Genomic DNA, 21,276 nt, shown 5'->3' on the forward strand with positions numbered 1-21,276 from the left:
TAAGTAGCTGAGGCTGGCTTCGAACCTGTGTGAACCTCCTGTCTCAGCCTCCCAAGTGCTGGGATTACAAGCATGCGCCACCACACCCAGCTATGCATAATATATTTTTAACATTTTATATAAGTGAGGTGCTCTATAAATGGGTGGTTTGTGATTCTCTTACTACTTTGCAATATATTAGGGAACTCATCTTATGCCAATGAATATATAGATTTGTCTCCATCTTTAATATACTCCTATTGATATAATCATACATCATAGTGAGGTTCAAAGTGATACAGACCTACAAGCATACAGCACTTGGTGTGATTCTCTCTGCATCCCACCCCACTCTCTATCCACCAGACATGTGATACTGGCAGTAATGCCTTCATATATGAACTCAGCATTGTTTGAACTGTTCCCTTCATCAGGCCTCCAATTTTTTTTCTTTTTTAATAATCCCATAGTATTCTTTAGATGGCTATTACAGAATTTAACTGATAAACTATTGATGAAAATTTAAAATATTTAGGTTGAATCCATTTTTTTTTTTTTTTTACTTTCTAATCAATGCTACCTTAAACATCCTTATCCATCTGTCTTTGGGCTGTCTGACTGCAGAGCTTGGTGATAGAGCATTTGCTTAGCATGTATTGGGTTCAGTCCCCAGCACTACCGTTCCCATAAAAGTTCCTGATCATCTGTCATGAGCTGTATTTTCTCAGAATAATTCTAAAAAATATTTTTAATAATTCCTTAATTATTAGAAATTGGACTAGAGTGGTAAAGTAGATAAAAGAAAGCTGGCTAATTCCAGCAGTTGATGTAACAAGAGCATATTTTATGTATGGGCAGAGAAACACTTCCTACTGGCAGAATGCCTACTTCATAAGAGAGCCCTGTACACTCCTAAGACATTTATCAACAGAAGTCCCCCACCCCAGAACTCTCCACTGGTTATCCAAACTGCCCCCAGTGAACAAAGCTCTACCTCTTCCAGGTCCTACCCTGCCCCACCCTGTTGCTAACTCTTCTTACCCCCTGAGAAAATGCTTTCTTCCTCTATAAAATAAAGGTGAAGAAACCTGCTTTCTTATCCTTGGGGCAAGCTTCTCTGCATCCAAATTGCAGAGCAAACTCATACCTTTGAGTGTATCTTGGGTTAGTCCAGGTCAGAATTTCTGCCTTCCAGGAACTAAGAAGTAAGAAATAGCCACAAGTGATCTCGGGGCCTCTGAGTTACATCAGAGATCCTTCTCATATGGAGATTCAGTTTTAAAGTCAATTAAAAAAGCAAAAAAATCAATCCAGGCATGGTGACACATACCTGTAATTCCAGTACTTAGGAGGCTGAAACAGGAGGGTTGCAGGTTTGAAGCCAATCTCAGCAACTTAGTGATATCCTGTTTCAAAATAAAAAAAAAAATTAAAGGTCTGGGGTTATACCTCAGAGGTAGAATACCTCAATCTTCAGTACCTTCCCACCCCCCAAAAAAATATCCTGGCAAAGTGTTATTTTTCTGACACTCATTCTCTCCTTCTTCCATACTAATAGAACTCAAATTATCTTCTGGGCAAAAATACACCCAGATAAAATATCATATTTCCTAATGTCCTTTGAAGTTAGGTGTGGCCAACTATATATAAGCCAAAGTCATTGAGTGGAGCTGCCAGGAAAACATTTAAAGTAAGTCTCCCTTTTTTTCCTTCCTTCCTTCCTTCCTCCCTCCCTTCCTTGCTTCCTTCCTCCTTCTTGCCTAGAATGTGAGCTATAAAGCTGTTTCTGTGTTGTCTTGGGTGATAAAGTAACCTTGAACTAAAAAAACATGTGCCAATAATAGTAGGGGGAAAAAAAGCCAGTCTGGGACTTTCAAATCTGGTCAACCTTTTGTTGGAAAGAAATTAACACTTATCTTGTTCAAGCCAATTGTCTGAGCTTTCTATTATAGGCATCTAAAAGTAAATTTATATAGTTACAAAATTAAAAATGCTTTCAAAATTTTCTTAGGACAGCAGCATGTTGAAGATGTGTCTCTCAGTAATCCCCTTAGAGTCACAGTTTTCTTTATGGTTACAAAAGACCCATTGCTTCAGCTGAATATGAAATGTAATAGACAGGTCACATTAACACAAAAACAAATTTCACCATCGAAGTGACAAAATACTCATTCTGTATAAGGTTCATAAAAACTGAGTCCAAATGGAAAAAGGCCAAATTCTTGGTAAGTCCATAACCATCATGTAGATTCACAGGGAGAACTGCCAAGACCGTGTGTGTGTGTGTGTGTGTGTGTGTGTGTGTGTGTGTGTGTGTGTGTGTTTGTGTGTGTGTGTTTGCACATCTTTCCTTCCTTTGCTTTCATTTAGCAAACTGTTACATTTCCACCTATTAAATGTTTTTGGTGATGTGTTTCTAGAAATTGTCTAGTGATTAAATCAATTGATTATTTTCTTAATCTCCAGACAGAATTCCTCTTAAAATCTATTCTTTATAGGTACTTAGCAGCTTTTTCCTTTCAAGGTGACATAACCCACTGGATTTATTTCTAGGTACTCAAATCATAGCCCTATGACCAGAACCATGGCTAAAGAATTAACTGGGACACAGACAAACATTTCCTCAACAAGACCCCAAAAGCACAACAAATTAAAAGGAGAATCAATACATGGGATTGCATGAAACTGAAGAGCTTCTGTTCAGCAAAGGAAACTATCAAGAATCTCAATCGAGAGCCAACAGAATGGGAGAAGATTTTTGCCACCTACACCACTGATAGAGGACTAATATCTAGAATATACAGAGAACTCAAGAAACTCAACACTAAGAAAACAAAACATCCAATAACAAAATGGGCAAATGAACTAAATAGATACTTCACAAAAGAAGAAATTCAAATGGCCAATAAATGCATGAAAAAATGCTCAACATCACTGGCAATCAGAGAGATGCAAATCAAAACTACCCTGAGATTTCACCTAACTCCAACTAGAATGGCCATCATTCAAAACACAAACAACAACAGATGCTGGCGAGGATGTGGAGAAGTGGGAACTCTAAGACATTGTTGGTGGGATTGCAAATTAGTGCAACCACTTTGGAAAACAGTATGGAGAATCCTCAGAAGAATGGGAACAAATCTACCATTTGATCCAGCAATACCACTGTTGGGTATCTACCCAAAAGAAAAGAAACCAAACTATCAAACTAATGCATGTGTATCTATGTTCATAGCTGCACAATTCACCATAGCCAAACTATGGAACCAGCCAAGATGTCCATCAACAGATGAATGGATTACAAAACTGTGGGATATGTACACAATGGAATTTTACTCAGCCATCAAAAAAAACTCAATTACATCATTTTCAGGGAAATGGATGGAGCTGGAGGACATTATGCTAAGTGAGATTAGTCAGGCACAAAAAATAAGAAATCAGATGCTTTCCCTAATATGTGAGAGTTAGGGAGAAATGGGTCATAGGAGGAACTCTTGGAAGAGCATCAGTAACTTTTAACTCTGTTTACATTGTCTTTGGATATACAATATTTTTTTATTTTTTAAGGGAGTTTATTTACCCTTTTGTTGCCTGTGCCATTGAAATCATATCCAAGAAATCACTTCCAATTTCAATGTTGTGAGGTTTTATGACCCAGATTTTCTTCTAAAAGCTGATAGTATTAAGATTTATATTTAGGTCCTTTATCTATTTTGAGTTAATATTTGTATATGTGTTAGGTAAGGGTCCAATTTTATTATTTTTCATTTATTATTATTTTTCAACAATATTTAGTTAAAAGACTAGTATTTCCTCCACCAAAAGTTCATGGAAACCTTGTCAAAAATAACTTGACAATGTATGGAAGAATTTATCTCTAGGCTTTTATTTAGCTCCAATGGTTTATATATCTGCCTTTAGAACAGTACTACACTGTTTCAATTATTGTAGCTTTATATGGTTTGAAATCAGAAAATATACATCTTCTAGCTTTGTTCTTCTTTGAGACTGTTTTGGGTATCTAGAGCCCATATTCCATATCAGGATAGATTTTTTTTCTGAAAAATAAATAAATAAATGTATGATAGTTTCACCTAAAAAAAAAAAAAGAAAAAAAAATATTCTCTGGTAAGAAAGAAAGCAAAAAGAAATATTGAAATGTTATCTTTAAGTCATCAAAAGTTTGGTACCAGACAAATGAAACTGTTATGTGAGATTATCAATGTTAATATTGTATAAATTGCTATAATACTAGATGTCAACCACTAAGCCAAGCGTGGGAAGGAGGGATGGGGAGGGAATGGGGTGGGGATCGGGTAGGGGCTAACTGGACGATGTGTGCATGTATGTCTACAAAAGTATCTTATTTATACCACTATGATGTATGAATACATTGCACCAATAAAAAATAAATTTAAAAAAAAAAAAAAAAAGAATTAACTGGGAAAAGTCCAGCTCTCCCTTCCAGGAAAATATTGTCAAAAAGGTCAGTATAACCAAAACTACAAAAGAACATCATATAAAGCAATGTTCATCATCAGACCTAAAAGTGCATTAAAATCCTTGGTCAAGACATGAAGCCAGGGGTAAAGGGAACTAGAAACGGGAACACACAGGGAAAGGCTGTTTGTGGGCCAAGGCAACAGGTGGCCCAGAAACCACACAGCCGTCCTGGGCTGGATGCTTCTAAGGGCTGGGGGCCAAGGTTAAGAGGCAAGGAACCATGTCAAGCATTGCTTTCTAAATTAACCTCAGCTTACAATAACAAAAAGAATGGTGCTAAAACCTGCATTTTTCTGAATTTATTATATGTTAGGCACTGTGTTAGTTGCTTTATAAATATCATCTTTATTCTTCAGGACAAACCTGGAAACTAATTTACAGCTAAAAAAAACAAGACAATCCCAAACACAGAGATACTTTTAAGTCTTTACTGCATCCTGTCGCCTGGCTAGCCTCAGCATCGGTGGGCAGTCCTCTGTGGATGGACATGAAATTCTATTACAGGGGAATAAAGACTTGGAACCATTTATCATCAAAAATAAAAACATTATGAAGTATAATGGATATTTATACTTATATAAGTGTTTTTATAAATGCAATATATTTCATTTATTTATATGTATTTATATTTATATAAATATTATAGATTATTATGAAGTAAAAATATTATGGACACCAATAAGAAATACTGCTATATACATGTTGTATATATGTGTTAAAATAGTATGCCCTATTAATGGGCACAATTATTACATGCTAAAAAGTTACTTAAAGTAAAAAGAAACACTGCTATAACATGAGAAGGGCTTCCCAAACACTGAGGTGATATAAAAAATAATTATCATAGGCTAAAAATAAACATGTTCAGTCTTTCACTTATCTGAGAGGGCAGACAAAGCCACACCACTCACTGCCTGGTTGTCCCTAGCCTCATACCCCTTGATTACTAACTTGTATTTGGGAATTTGTGGATACAAATCAGGCCCAGGAAGACTGTGAGGTTAAGAGTGAAATACTGTCAGCTCTAAGAGGCTTGAGGGCATCTTGGCCAAGGGGAAAGACACATATTTGCTTTCTAATGCAATTAATCATCTTCAGTGCAAAGGGATGGCTGTTGGCAAAGTGAGTCTTAGCCGCCTAGTCTCTGCTTAACAGCTGGCAACATGGGGTCAGAGCACTTTGATCAAGCCCTCCCCTACAGCTGGACCTAGTGGGGCAAGGAAAGAAAGATGGCTAGTCAACAGGAGAGTGAAGGAAGGAGCGTCTTCTCGGTCCCCAGGGGCTGGCAGGCACCGTCCTGGTCACAGCCACTCTGGTTTTGACACTCCCCATGGTTCCTACACACAAGAGCTGAACGAATACAAATACCCATCTGTGCAAGAGATCTCATAAAACCTGCTTAAGTTCAATAGGAGTGAGTGAAGACATATACTGGAGGCTAATTATGGATCCCACGCCTCACAAAATTCTGGGTATATACAATTTCAGTTTAAACTCACTGGAACCCTTTGAGGCAGGGCACTTGCTTATCCCATATTTACACACAAAGAGAGGTAAGAGAGACTCAGGGACTTGCTTAAGATGATATAGTCATTGAGTGATGGGTGCAGGATTTAAACTCAGTTCCATCTGATTTAAAAGCCATTGTTTAAAACTACCAGGTGGCTGCCTCTTAAGTTCTTAGTCCCTTGAATAAATGCTAGATTGTTTCTACTTCAATCAGGATAACTGGAAAAAAAAAAAAAACCTCAAAGGACACAAATCTGGGCCTCAACTATAGCAAGAGGCAGTATGTCCTGCCAACATCATCTGAGTTTTATTTTATTCTCTCTGTTCTCGATGTCTTGGCTTCCTACATCTTCTTAATCCTAAGGGCGTGTATATGAGTGTGAGTGTGTGTGTGTGTGTGTATAAGTGAGTGAATGGTGTGTGTTTTCTGTAATCTACATTTTTTTAGAATGAGATGGGAAATAAAAACATGAAAAAAGATAACTGAATGCCTAGGGATATGGCAGATAGATGGATGACTGGACTGATAGATGGGTGGATGGACTGCCAGACAGACACAGAAAGATGGATGAAGAGGTGGACATACAGATAAACAGATGGGTAGAGTGACCCTGACCCAGGCAGAGCTTGACTCTGATACGCATACTAGCGTTTGAAGTGTCTGAAAGAATTACAGCTGGCCACAGAATAACATTCCAACTCAAGGGACCGAAACATCCTCTGAAGTGATACCATTTGGCTCCTTGGCACCAGTAGTTGGATCTTTCATACCTGCTCAGCAAGAAAAGGGTGGGAATGGCTTCATACAACCCCAGGACCACTGCATAAGTCCCCACCTTGGCCAGGCTTGCTCTGCTGCCCTGGCTCTTGTCTCCTCCTAATCAGCATTACCATATCTAATTTTTATCTTTTTTTTTTTTTTTGGTGGTACTGGGGTTCCTGGAAGCCCTTCTACCTCCAGGCTACACTCCCAGACTTATTTTTACATTTTTATTTGGAAATAGGGTCTCCTAAGCCAGCGCGCGTGGCTGGCTTCGAACCTGTGCGATCCTCCTGTCTCTGCCTCCCAAGTGTGGGGATTACAAGCGTGTGCCACCACGCCCGGCTAATTTTTATCTTTTATACATGGATTTTTACACCCCACTCCCACCTGCCACCCCCAGCAAGATTATAATTGTTCTAAAGGCAAGAAGCACATCTCTTACTCTGTTTGTACAGCCAGTACATACCTCAATGCACCATTGTCATGATGGAAAACTATCTCATGGACCATATTATATAAGAAAGTGCAAAGCATGGGCTTCTGTATTTAGGAGGTTTGTTTTTTTTTTTTCGCCTCTTAGAGATACTGTCACAAAATTTACGTAGTCCTCAATGAAGTCATCTGCAAATGACAACCACTGTATGTGACGCCATCTCAGCAATACCACAAGAGGGTATTACTCAAGTGCTTATTGGTATATCATATAATAATAGTCACAATAGAGGGCCTACTACTGATTCAAGTACTCTACATTTAATAATTCAATCTTCATTACAAAAAAAAAAATCCTCTAGAGGCAGGTCTTAGTATTTTACAGAGGAGAAGGCTTATACTAAACACAACGTGTTCACAATCACACAGAAGTAAAAGGTTCCAGTTTCAGTCCACTTTTAAGCCTGCAGTCTTAATCCCCAAGTGATGGGGCCACTTTCTGTGGGACAAGTGAAGTGGGCTCTCCAGACTTTGTGGGACATGGTCTGAGAGTCTCAGTGGTACCCTCTGCCCATTCTGCACACACAAACCTTCTCCAGCTCTGCCGGAGTGTAACCCCAAAACACAAGCTGGCAATGACTTACAGGGCTACTTCCCATCCCATTAATGAGCTGTCAGCTCCTACTTAATGCCCAAAGGCACACTTTTTTCACCTGAGTGGAAAGTGAGGGCCTGGCAAGTCACGTTACTTACTTCCGTGAGCCCTGGTTTCCTCATCTGCAAATGGGAAGAGTAATTCTGCCTGGGACACAGCACTGCTATGAGAATCAAAAGGAAGACCCGGAGTAGAGGATGGCTCAGCAAGCGAAGGAGCCTCTGCCGGGCTCCAGCAAGGTCACTGACAGCATTTCCACGTCCCCTTGGAAGACATGCTCTAATAGCGTGATTCGAGCAGCTTCCCAAATGCATTACAGATCCTCCTTGGGAAATGCTAAGTGGTATTTCAAAGCCCAACCAGCCCTAAAGTTCCTCCCATGGCTCGTGAGGAAAGTGGGGAAACCACTGTTCTATCACTTTAGTTTCCTGGCCACTTGGCTGAGGTGCTAGAAATGCTTCAAGCTCACCCCGTGCGGACTTGTTTGACCACATAATAAATATTAAATCATCCAGTCATAATGGCAAAGAAAAAGCTATGTCAGGCATTAGCTCCTCTGCCTTTTGTTACTTACTATTTGTAAAAACTTCTAAGCATCTAGAATGTTCCAGCATCAAGCCCAAGGCCAAAAAGAAATGATACCAAACCTAAAGGAAGGTTGTCCTAATTTTACTGGAAATTAAAACTAGGCCCCAAGCACTGACATTGTGTTTGTTATCTTGGCGAGCTGAAGGCTCCAGGACAAATGTGGGTCCTCCACTCCTGGGAAGGAGACAGATGTTTTCAGCACTGGGATTCAGCCCCTTTGCAGCACTGCACCATTCCCTAAAATAACTCCTGGCCCTTCCTCCTATCTCCTGCTGCTGACAGCAAGGCCTCCACCTCCCCTACAGCAGCTCTTCCTCCACGGAATTGAGCTCACCATCATCAGCAGAGTGTTGAACTGACATCAGCAGTGTTGCCTTCTCCCTGCATGCAACTCACCTCTGCTGTGATCCGGCCCAAGGCTTTACTGTGCTCTAATCATGCATGAGACGCATTCAGGTGAAGCCAGAACTTGAGGCATGCTGAACAAGAACGCCTTGCTTGAGCTCCATAAACCTATGAATGTCATTGCTATAAAAAAGGCAGGAGACACTTAGGTTAAAGGATACCAAAGACATAATTATATGCAATGTGTGTGGACATCATTTGGATGCTTACCCCTTAAAAATAGATCTTTTAAAATTTGTGAAGAAAGTTGGAGAAGTTCCAATATGTAATGCAAGTTTTGTTTTGTTTTGTACTCGGGATTGAACCCAAGGGCATTCTACCTCAGAGCCTTTTTTTTTTTTTTTTCAGTACATTTGTTATCCTCCTGTCTCAGCCTCCCAAGTACTGGGATTACAAGCATGCGCCACCACGCCTGGCTCCCATTTTATTTTTTGTTTTTGAAACAGGGTCTTGCTAGGTTGCTGAGAGTCTTGCTACATTGCTGAGGCTGTCCTTGAACCTGTGATTCTCCTATCTCAGCCTCCCAAGTACTGGAATTACCAGGCTAGAATGCATATTAGACAATGTGACTGGATGAAGGTCAGATTTCCTGAGTGAAATAATGGTAATATTGCAAGATGTCCTTATTCTTAAGAGATGCAGACAGGACTGAAGAGATATGGTAATCTGTAACTTTCAGATATGTATACAGTTGGTCCTCATTGTTCACAGGTTCTATGTTTGCAGATTTTCCTATTTGCTAAAGTTTTTAACTTCTAACCCTCAAATCAATATGCATGGTGGTTTTGTGATCATTCACAGACACATGCAGAGCAGTGAAAAATTCCAGTTACCCAATCTGAACATTCCTGGCTGAAGTCCAATAAGGTGACTGACATTCCACCTTCTTGTTTCTTACTACAAATAAGTGTGCTTTCTTTGGTCTCTTTAGTGCCATGGTCCTTTTTTGTTGGTGATTTTGTTGTTTAAAATAGCCCAGCCGGGCATGGTGGTGCACGCTTGTAATCCCCGCGCTTGGGAGGCAGAGACAGTTTTTTTTAGCAACATGTTTTTAGCAACATTTTCTATTGAGAATAATACTAAATGTAAACACTTATCTAACAAACAAGTACTTTTCAAGGATGCTGACTAGTACCGTCTTCATACAAAATGAGAACTGGGAAGATCACGCAGGTTCGAAGCCAGCTGCATGCACTGGCTTAGGAGACCCTGTTTCCAAATAAAAATGTAAAAATAGGTCTGGGAGTGTAGCCCAGAGGTAGAAGGGCTTCCAGGAACCCCAGTACCACCAATAAATAAATAAATAAATAAATAAATAACCCAGTTGGGCATGGTGGCACATGCTTGTAATACCCATGCTTGGGAGGTTGAGACAGGAGGATCATGCAGGTTCAAAGCCAGCTTCGCTGGCTTAAGAGAGCCTGTTTCCAAATTTAAAAATATATAAAAATGGGTCTGGGAGTGTAGCCCAGAAGAAGGGTTCCATCTCCAGTAACACCAAAAAATAAAAATAAAAAAATTAGCCCAAGCATAGTAGTAAAGTGCTCTCTGGTGTTGCCATTTGCAAGAGGCCATGGGGTGCCTCATGGAGAAATATATGTTAGATATACTCAGTTCAGGCATATGTTGTAGTGCTGTTGGCTATGGGCCCAATGTTAATGAATCAATAATATTTGTCAAATAGGATGTATTTAAACAGAAACACACATAAAACAAGTTTAATGAAAAAAATGAGCAAAGGTTCATGAGAATGTAACCCCATATTTCTTTTAATAGCAATGGTTCCATATGTCACAGAAGGAGACACAAAAGGATAGTAGAGTCCTTTCATCAGGATAGGAAGCTACCAGTAGGAAGGAAACCACACACTGCTCTGAACACAAACAGGTGTCTGATTAACTGGGAAGGTCATTTTCTTTCTCATTTTGTATGAAGACGGTACTAGTCAGCATCCTTGAAAAGTACTTGTTTGTTAGATAAGTGTTTACATTTAGTATTATTCTCAATAGAAAATGTTGCTAAAAAAACTGTATATGAAATCCACCCTGGAAAGGCAGACCCTCCTCCCCACCTCCAGCTCTGTCTATAAAGCCTCCTCTCCTTCTGTGGATGCAAGACAGACTGGGAGAGGAACATGAAGTGGGGGAGGTGAGTTCCTCCCAGTAGGCAACAGTGAAGGTCTAGGAGGCGGAAGGAAAAAGTCAGGGGGCAGAGGAGGACGTGGGCTACCCCTGAATAGGGCCCAATTCCTCCTGTGCCTTTCCAAAGGAAGTCTAAGGTGTGAAAACTGGACCTTTACCTCTATGCTAGACTCTCCCACCTATGCCAGAATTCCTTTTGTTTCACCAGAAATATATGACAAATAGATAGATAGATGATAGATAAATAGATCGATGTACATGTCACCTGAATTTGTCCTGGGTCACTGGAAAAATAGATTGTAAATTAGAAGAAGAGGTAATGAAGAATCAGTGTTGACTGGCTATAGCTTGAGGGGAGGGAGTGCATACAACTGGCAACAGGAGATTATGTCTTCCCCTCCCCATCAAGAATATCCCTGAAGAGATCCCATCCAATTTAGTCCTATATTTTAGAGAATGTCTCTCTTTCTCTGGAAGGGGGAATATTTGGCAGCAGCATCTTGGTGTCAAGAACATTAATTCTGCAGGATGCAGTGTCATACACCTGTAATACCAGTACTTGGAAGGCTGAGACCAGAGGATTGCAGGTTCAAAGCCAGTCTCAGCAACATAGCAAGACCCTCAGCAAACCGAGTGAGACCTTGTTTCAAAATATAAAATAAAATAGGTCTGTGGGTATAACTCAGAGGTAGAATTCCCCTGGGTTCAGCCTCTAGTACCAAAACCAAAAAGTATAAATTCTGAGGCAGGACTTGGAGAGGGGTAACGGCAGAGAGGCAGGCAAGGGTCAATTTTCAAAAGGTGACACAGCTGCCAGGGTCTGGAGTATCTTTCCTAGACAGGACAGTGTTCTTGATCTTGGCAGGTCTACTGAAAGTGAAGGGAGGTATACCATTAAGTCCCCCTTTTTTTGGTGGTACTGGGGTTCCTGGACACCCTTCTACCTCTGGGCTACACACCCAGACACCTATTTTTTACATTTTTATTTGGAAACAGAGAGGCTAGCTTCGAACCTGCACGATCCTCCTGTCTCCACTTCCCAAGCGCAGGGATTACAAGCGTGCACCACCACGCCCAACTCCATCAAGTCCCTTTTCAGATTTGCCAAATTAGAATTTATAGGCATCCAATGACTTACTTTATCTCCATTGTTAGATCATAAGCTAGTTGAAGGAAGATGCTATGTCTTACAGGTCAGTTGGTTGTGACAACAACTGATTCAAGTAGACAGGTGATCATCCAGGCTCCAGGAGCACAGAATTGGTAACAAGGAGCCCCAATGGGACCTCCAGGCTCTCCTTTGTCCACTCTGGTTACATGATCTTTGTCTCACTCTAGCTTTATTCTACAGCTTTGGTCTTCTTCTTTCCCACCTTCTTTTTTTTTCTTTTCTTTTTTTTTTTTTCTTTTTCTTTTTTTCTACAGTACTGAGAATGGAACCCAGGGGCATTCTACCTTTGAGCTTCACCCCAGACCTATTTTTTATTCTTTATTTTGAAACAAGGTCTCACTGAGTTGCAAAGGGCCTCACTAAGTAGCTGAGGCTGTCTGTGAACTGTGATCCTCCTGTCTCAGCCTCCCAAGTACTGAGATTACAAGTGTATACCACAATTCCCGGCTCCCACCTCCTTTTTGATATAGACCTCTCTAGGACTTACTGTTACCCTTTAGCTTATATATGGCAAATTATAAGAATGGCTAGTGCTCTATCTCTATATAAAATTTTTGTTCAAGCGCTCATTGCTATCCAGCCATGGTTACTAACTCTGTGGAGAGGGAATTGTTGATTGTTGTCCAGGCAACCAAATAAGTTATCAATTTAAAATGCCCTGGGTGATATAAGTTATGAGTTAAAAGTAGAAAGAGAACTAGGTTCTTGTGAAGCAAACATGCCCCCACAAACCTGTGCCCTTCTCCAGTGTCAGTGAGAATTGAGAATGCAACATAAAACATGATATTCCTATACAGATAATATGGTATAGAAAGGAACAAAAAATTGTGATTTAGAAGAATTCAGCCTTTGGCCAGGTGTGGTGCTCATGCTTGCATTCCAAGTGCTTGGGAGGCTGAGGTTCACAGACACTTAGTGAGGTCCTTTGGACACAGGTTCAAAGCCAGCCTCAGCTACTGAGTGAGGCCCTTAGCAACTTAGTGAGACCCTGTTTCCAGATAAAATATAAAACAGGTCTGTGAGTATAGCCCGGAGGTAGAAAGGCCCCTGGATTCCACCCCCAGTACCACACACAAAAAAAAAGAAACAAAAAAAGAAAAATTCAGCCTTTTTAGAAAGCTATACTATTTTCACAAATTATTGAAATCATGAAGAAATAACTATGCTCTGAAAACAGATGAAGTCAAACAGAAAGCTAGTGAAAGTATAGAAAAAATTGAGCTGGTTATGCAACAAAAGTCAGACAAATTGATTTCAGTTCCAGTTTTACACTGGGTAATCTCAGGCAAGTCTCTCTTTTCTGGGTCTTTCCTTCCCAGCCTATAATATAAGAAGGCTGACAAGTTATGGAACTAACTAGGTGTTCATCAACAGATGAATGGATAGAGAAAACGTGGAATATACACACTGTGGAGTTATACTCAGCCATACAAAAGAGCAACATTATGTCATTTATAGGAGAATAGATGGAATTGGAGAACATTTTGCTAAGTGAGATCAGCTATACTCAAAATCAAGGGTGGCATACTTTCTCTCATATGTAAAAGCTACAGAGAAAAAAGGGGAAAATGGGACCTCATAAAAATTAGGAAAGATACCAGTATAGGTAGGGGTTTGGGGAGACACCAGTATAGCAGAGAGAGAAAAGGAGAGATATAGGAAAGGAAATGGACCAACTAATGTATAAATATATTACTTTCAATCTCAGTATCATGTATAATTACAATGCACCAATAAAAAACTTTTAAGTCGCGGGAATATGGCGACCGAGAAAAGCGGGGCTTAAGCCCCGCTAATAACCAATCTCCATTACCACAAAATCAGCGCCTTTCATAGCCAGAAAACACCATCACCAGAGAAACAAAAAAATCACCAGGCTCCAGAGAGAAAGCAGAAGGAGAACAGAGCTCAGAGCCACAGGGGAGATACACCGGCCTCATGCCCAAGGACGCGGCAGCAGCGCCATACTGCCAGCGGCAGCGGCGAACACACCAGATGGCTACAGCAAGCTGAGGTGAGCCGCTGCGGAACAGCCAGGTGGGATTTTTCAGCGCAGGGAGCATCTAAAGCTCCCAGTGGATGAGCTCAGCACACGCTGCAGGGACTCAGAGTGGAACTAAAAACCAAGAAGAAATAAGCCAGCCTCACGGCTGAGGGCGTAGCAGCAGAGCCATATTGCCACCGGCGGCAGCAGCAGCGAATTCACCGAGTCCAGTACAGCTACATCTGCGAACTCAAGAACAGTGAGTCAAATTGTGGCCACAGAAGAGAAATCCCAGTACTGTACTCCCTGGGACTTGACCCAGTGGGGGAGTGGCGGTGGCAGAGATATCACACCATAGGAGAACTTGCAACCTGGCAACCCCCCACAGTCTAAAGCAGCCTCTATCGACTCCCTGGTTCAGAGACTCTGTGATACAACCCAGTAAAGGAGTAGTGGGGTCTGAGATACTACTGACTCGAGATCCAGAGCACCTTAAGTGAAGCCGTAGTGACCCACGGAAGAACCCAGAGAAGGCACAAACTTCCGAAATCATGGGAAAGAGGAATAACACTGGAGCAATGAATACCCACAACCCCACAACATCAGAACCCAATAAAACAGAAAATCAGATTTTCTAGAAGATCAAATTAGGAAAATAACTGTAGAAATAATAGAGGTGCTTCGAAAAGAACTCAGAGAGAACCAAAAAGAGATAAAGGATGCAATTAATGAAGTAAAGGCCTCAATTCAAAGCACAAACAACCGATTAGAACACATGGAGAACAGAATCTCGCTCCTAGAAGATGATCATTCCAAAAATGAACGCATAGTTTCTAATCTAGAAAAAAATATCCAACAGCAGGAATCTGACATTGAAGAAATATGGGCCCATTTTAAGAGGGCTAACCTAAGAATAATTGGAATAGAGGAGGGAAAAGAAAGTGAAACCAAAGGGATCAACAATCTCTTCAAGGAAGTAATAGCAGAAAATTTTCCAAACATAGAGCAAGAGGTTGATACACAGATCCAGGAAACTTATAGAACTCCCTTTAGACAGGATCAGACAAGAGGATCCCCACGCCACATAATTGTCAAAATGATCAATGTGGAAGCCAAGCAGAGAATCTTAAAGGCAACAAAAGCAAAGGGCCAAGTGACATTCAGAGGCAAACCGATTAGAATCACTCCAGACTTCCCAAACCAAGTCATGAGAGCCAGAAGGGCTTGGAGTAACATATTCCAAACTCTGAAAGAAAACAACTTCCAGCCAAAAATTTCCTACCCAGCAAAACTTTCTATCAAATTAGATGGAAAAATAAGAAGCTTCCATGACAAACAGAAACTGAAGGAATTTATGTCTTCAAAACCAGCACCTAGAGAAAATACTCAAAGAGATTAACTACAAAGAAGAAATAGGTAACACACACCAGAACCAGAGAAACAAGCGTTTCCATCCAACAGACAACTAAGACTGGTTATCTGTGGAGATTCATTATTTATGTTAGTCTTTTACCTATCTCTAAATGGTATTGTTTGCCTTTATTGTTGTTAATTTTTAGGATTTCTAGTTGGAATATTAATATACCTTCAGATATAGCATTTGGAAATATTTTATCCCATTCTATTAGTAACTTTTAACTCTGTTTACATTGTCTTTGGATATACAATTTTTTTTTTATTTTTTAGGGAGTTTGTATACTCTTCTGTTGCCTGTGCCATTGAAATCATATCCAAGAAATCACTGCCAATTTCAATGTTGTGAGGTTTTATGACCCAGATTTTCTTCCAAAAGTTTATAGTCTTAAGATTTATATTTAGGTCTTTTATCTATTTTGAGTTAATACTTGTATATGGGATTAGGTAAGGGTCCAATTTTATTCTTTTCCATGTAACTATTATTTTTCAACAATATTTAGTTAAAAGATTATTATTTCCACCACCAAATCTTCGTGGAAACCTTGTCAAAAATAACTTGACAATATAGGGAAGAATTTAGCTCTAGGCTTTTATTTAACTCCAATGGTTTATATATCTGCCTTTAGAACAGTACTACACTGTTTCAATTATTGTAGCTTTATATGGTTTGAAATCAGAAAATATATATCTTCTAGCTTTGTTCTTTTTCAAGATCGTTTTGGGTATCTAGAGTCCATATTACATATTAGGATAGATTTTTTTTCTGAAAAATAAATATATAAATATATGATAGCTTCACCTAAAAAATAGAAAAAAAAATATTCTCTGGTAAGAAAGAAAGCAAAAAGAAATATTGAAATGTTATCTTTAAGTCATCAAAAGCTTGGTATCAGACAAATGAAACTGTTATGTGAGATTATCATTTTTAATTTTGGATAACTTGCTATAATACTAGATGTCAACCACTAAGCCAAGCATGGGAAGGAGGGATGGGGAGAGAATGGGGTGGGGATCGGGTGGGGGCTGACTGGGTGATGTGTGCATGTATGTCTACAAAAGTTTGTATCCCACTATGATGTATGAATACAGTGCACCAATAAAAAATAAAAAATTAAGAAAAAAACCAAACTTTTAAGTCAATCATTTTCCTGAAAAAGAAGACTGACGAGATCTTTCCTTTCTCTGATATTTAATGTGTTTATGAATATTCTTTGCTAAGTATAACTGATGGACAAGATCCTATAGATTTCACAATCCTAGGAGTGGCTGGAAACAAGCTACCTATAGGATCCGCAGCGCTTGCCTGTGTGTGAGTTTGTTATACATTCTTCTGTGTCCACCTAGCTCTGTATAGACACATTCTATTCACCATGACCCAGTCTCCTTATGACCACTGCCTTTGTCCTGTCCATTCTAATGTTTTTTCACAACTCAACACAAAAATTCAGTGTATAGTTGCTTCCAGGCAAGGACAAAACAAACAGGACCCTCCAGACAGAGGTTACCTGCAAGGATAAAATAATTGTGGATTAAATGTAGCTATCAGGCCGGGCGTGGTGGCGCACACTTGTAATCCCTCCGCTTGGGAGGTTGAGACAGGAGGATCACGCAGGTTCAAAGCCAACCACGTGCACTGGCTTAGGAGACCCTGTTTCCAAATTTTAAAAAAAAAATGTAAAAATAGGTCTGGGAGTGTAGCCCGAAGGCAGAAGGGCTTCCAGGAACCCCAGTACCACACACACAAAAAAGTAGGTATCTGTGGTTTTTTTTTTTTTTTTTTGAGTGGATTCCAAAAGGCTTATGTATATGGTACATGTGAATCCAAAGTATTCCAGATTGGTTAAGTCTCTGGCCTCTCAATGAGATCCTTCATTGAGTATTAAGCCTACCACTTCTCTGCAAAGAAATCTCTGCCCTACCTCATGGTCTCTGTAGATTCATTTGTAACCAACCACTTACCATTTGTAATTCTCTAAGCTGAAATCTCAGACTGGTGTCCTATGGAACAAACTTAGTAATTATGTTTTGCCTTAGTAATTATGTTTTGCCTTAGTAATTATGTGTTGTCCAAACATTTGCCAACATGTTATATTGCCATCATTGTTATTGCAATTTTGGCTTTATTATATATAATAATTCACATATGTATGGGGTGCAATATGATGTTTCCATAGATACACACAATATGCAATGATCAAATTAGAATATTTATTACATCCAACCACTTCAAACACTTGTAATTTCTTTGTGGTGAGAACATTCAAAATCCTCTATCCTCTTTTCTATTTTGAAATTTACAAGATATTATCGTTAACTATTGTCACCTTACTTTGCAATGATACACTCTCTCATTACCTTTTTTCAACATATACTGGATGTACTAGCCAGGACAATTAAGCAAAACAAAGAAATAAAGGCCATCCATACTTGAAATAAAGAAGTCAAATGGTCACTGTTTTCAGATGGCATGATTCTATATATAGAAATTTCTAGATACTCCACAAAAAAATCAGAATTAATAAAATGATTTGATAAGGTTTCAGGATAGAAAACTAATATATAAAATCAGCATTTCTATATGGCAATAAGTAGAACTAGCCAAAAATTAAATCAAGAAAGCAATTCCATATTTACAATAGCCACAGAAAAGAAGAGAAAACACCCAGGAACAAATTAAGCCACAGAGGTGAAGATCTCTACAATAAAAGCTATAAGATATTGATAAAATAATTGAAAATGATATAAATAAATTAAAATATATTGTACATTCAAGGATTAGAAGAATTAATATTGTTTAAAATGACGATACTTGTTTTAGTCAGCTTTTTTTTCACTGTGACCAAAATACCTACAAGCACAAATCAGAGAAAGAAAAGCTTATCTTAGGGCTCACAGTTTCAGAGGTTGGTCTGTGGTCAGCTGGCTCTGGCAGGACTTTATGGCTTGGCAGTGGAAAAGAAAAGATGTGCTGAGTTCATGGCAGCAGGAAAAGAGAGCAAGCAAGCAGGCAGGGACAGACAGAGTCCCCAGCTGTGCCCCCCAGAGACCCACCCCTCCAACCATGTCCCACCTCCAAATCTGACAGCACTGTCCAACATGTGAGTTTTGGGGGAACATTTTAAAACCAAACCATAACAATACTACTAAAAGAAATAAAAGATTCAATGCAATCTCTATCAAAATGCTAATGACATTCTTCACAGCAATAGAAAAAAATAATCCTACAATTCATATGGAATCAAAAAAGACTGAATAGCCAAAGCAATTGTGAGCAAAAAGAACGAAGCTGAAAGAATCACACTACCTGACTTCAAAATATGCTACAAAGATAGTAATCGAGCCAAGTGAGGTGATACAGGCCTTTAATCCTACTACTTGGAAGGCTAAGACAGAGGATCACAGGTTCAAGGCCAGCCTCGGCAGTTTAGCGAAACACTTGGCAATTTATTGAGAGTCTGTCTCAAAATAAAAAATAAAAAGGGTTGGGAATGTAGTTCAGAGGTTCAATCCCTAGTGCAACAACATAGTAATCAAAACAGCATGGGACTGGCATGAAAACACACACCTGAAATGGAGCAGCACAGAGAGCCCAGAAATAAATTTACACATTTATAGTCAATTTTTTTTAATTTGGTGCAGTGTAGCCATGCATCTTAATGAGATATGGGATGGTAGAGGCATACATGCACTAATGCCAACTGGTTTTTACAAAGGCATTGAGAACACACATTGGGGAAAATCAAGATCTTTGACAGATGATGCTGGGAAATCTGGATATGTACTTGCAGACAATCAACACTTGTCCTTTCCTCTCACTACTTTGAACTATAAACTCAAAGTGGATTTAAGAACCAAATGTAAGCCCCAAACTATAAAACTACTAGATGAAAACATGGAAGAAATGTTTCATGACATTGGTCTGGACAAGAATTTGAGACAGGAGGATCGCACAGGTTCGAAGCCAGCCTCAGCTGCTGAGTGAGGCTCTCAGAAACTTAGTGAGACCCTGTTTCCAAATAAAGTATAAAATAGCTCTGGGAGTATAGCCTGGTGGTAGAAAAGCCCCTGGGTTCTACCACCAGTATCACAAAAAAAAAAAAAATTGGTAAAGAAGAAGTACAACCATAGAGAACACACAGGTTTGTAAATGACTATTTACCACCAACTTCAAAAGGAGGCATTGGTAAAAGTCCATCTTCTGGGGACCTTTGTAATAGCACACTGTATGTGGCACATTTGCCTAGGAAATGGCTCCCAATTAATGCTATTTCCTGCCCACATGTGTGGAAGAGGAAGAGTTCCTGACATTCCAAAGGAATTCCATACCTCTCCTAGCTCCCCTGCTCACTTTCACCCAGTGGTGAATTATTTTTTGTGTGTTAATTTTCTGGCTCCCTCTGCCTTTGTGACAGATGTTAATATCACAAGAACAAAAAGTAAGGTTCTGCTTTTGCTCAAACTTTTTATTTTCATCCTCAGGTACCATGCCCCAAGCTATCTATTTCATCGTGCCTGTTTCCTTAATAAATATTTCACATTCCCCTTTTAATGTGTCATAATCTAACAAGTTTGTTGTTCTACTTCACATTTCATCCACTGAGACCTAGGAACTATAAATTTCAGTGTTGCATAATTATCAGTAGACTCATGAGACTTTTATTTGCTTAAATGCAAAATGCTTTTCATATTTTCAGTGCATTCAAATGGCTCTTTCAATACAGTACCAGATTAAACAAATCCCTCACAAATTGTATGCTTCCACTGTTAAGTGTTTTTCTAAATGAACAGTAGTGGTTGATGGTATTGAAAATGGTTAAAAGTTTTCAGTTGTGAAGAGTCAAATGCGGATGCTAAAGAGAATTTGGGACACAAAAAGAACTTTGGATAAATGAGGAGAAGCATCCATAGAATAGTGGAAGGGAATTTGGGAAGAGAGGGAGAGAAGGTGTGGAGTAGGGAGACTTGATGAAGGAAACAGTTCAATTTAGCTATCAATCTCAATCTCAGTAATTCCCACGCAGAGAGAGGGAGCAGGATGGAATGTGGAGGGAAACACATCAAGGGCTGTGCGCAAGTATGTCCTATCACTCTAAACCTCACACAGTGCGTGATTACAATGCACCAAGAGAAATATATTTTAAGAGTTTTCAATAACGCAAAGCCTACAGAATTTCATTAGTGCGTGTCATGTCCTGAGGAAGCTCCAGTCAGCTCTCCCCAGATCTGGTGGAGAGGAGGAGGAACTGTGCTCATACAGAATTTGCTGGGAGATGGACCGGGGTTCAAATCCCTACTGGGAATCTTTGGGAAAGCCTAAGTCCTAGTTCTTACAGTAATAAAATCAGAATAATGATGCCTATACTTCATGAGGCTATTAAGAGAACTGAATCTTCTTGTTTCGTGTGGTTTAATAGTTTAACATGGAGGCTGTGAAGTTGGAAAGACCTAGATTCAAATCCTGGCACCAAGACTCACTGTTGGATGACCATGGATATGTCAGTTAAGCTCTCAGCCTTCACTTCTTCTCTAAAATGGGTGCAGTAATAGTCCTTACATCACAGGGTTGCAACAGAATATAAATGAGATGAGAATATGTGTACAATGCCAAGTCCACTTGCAGGCATGCAGCGGACCTTCCCTTTATTCTTAGTTCATTATCCCTGCATCTCAAGTGTATCTTATTCCTAGATTTCCAGGCCCTGAATTTTTAAGTAAGATTACTATAACCAC

Source organism: Muscardinus avellanarius (assembly GCF_963383645.1).
Source record: "Muscardinus avellanarius genome assembly, chromosome: 1".
In the NCBI taxonomy this organism is placed as follows: Eukaryota; Metazoa; Chordata; class Mammalia; order Rodentia; family Gliridae; genus Muscardinus; species Muscardinus avellanarius.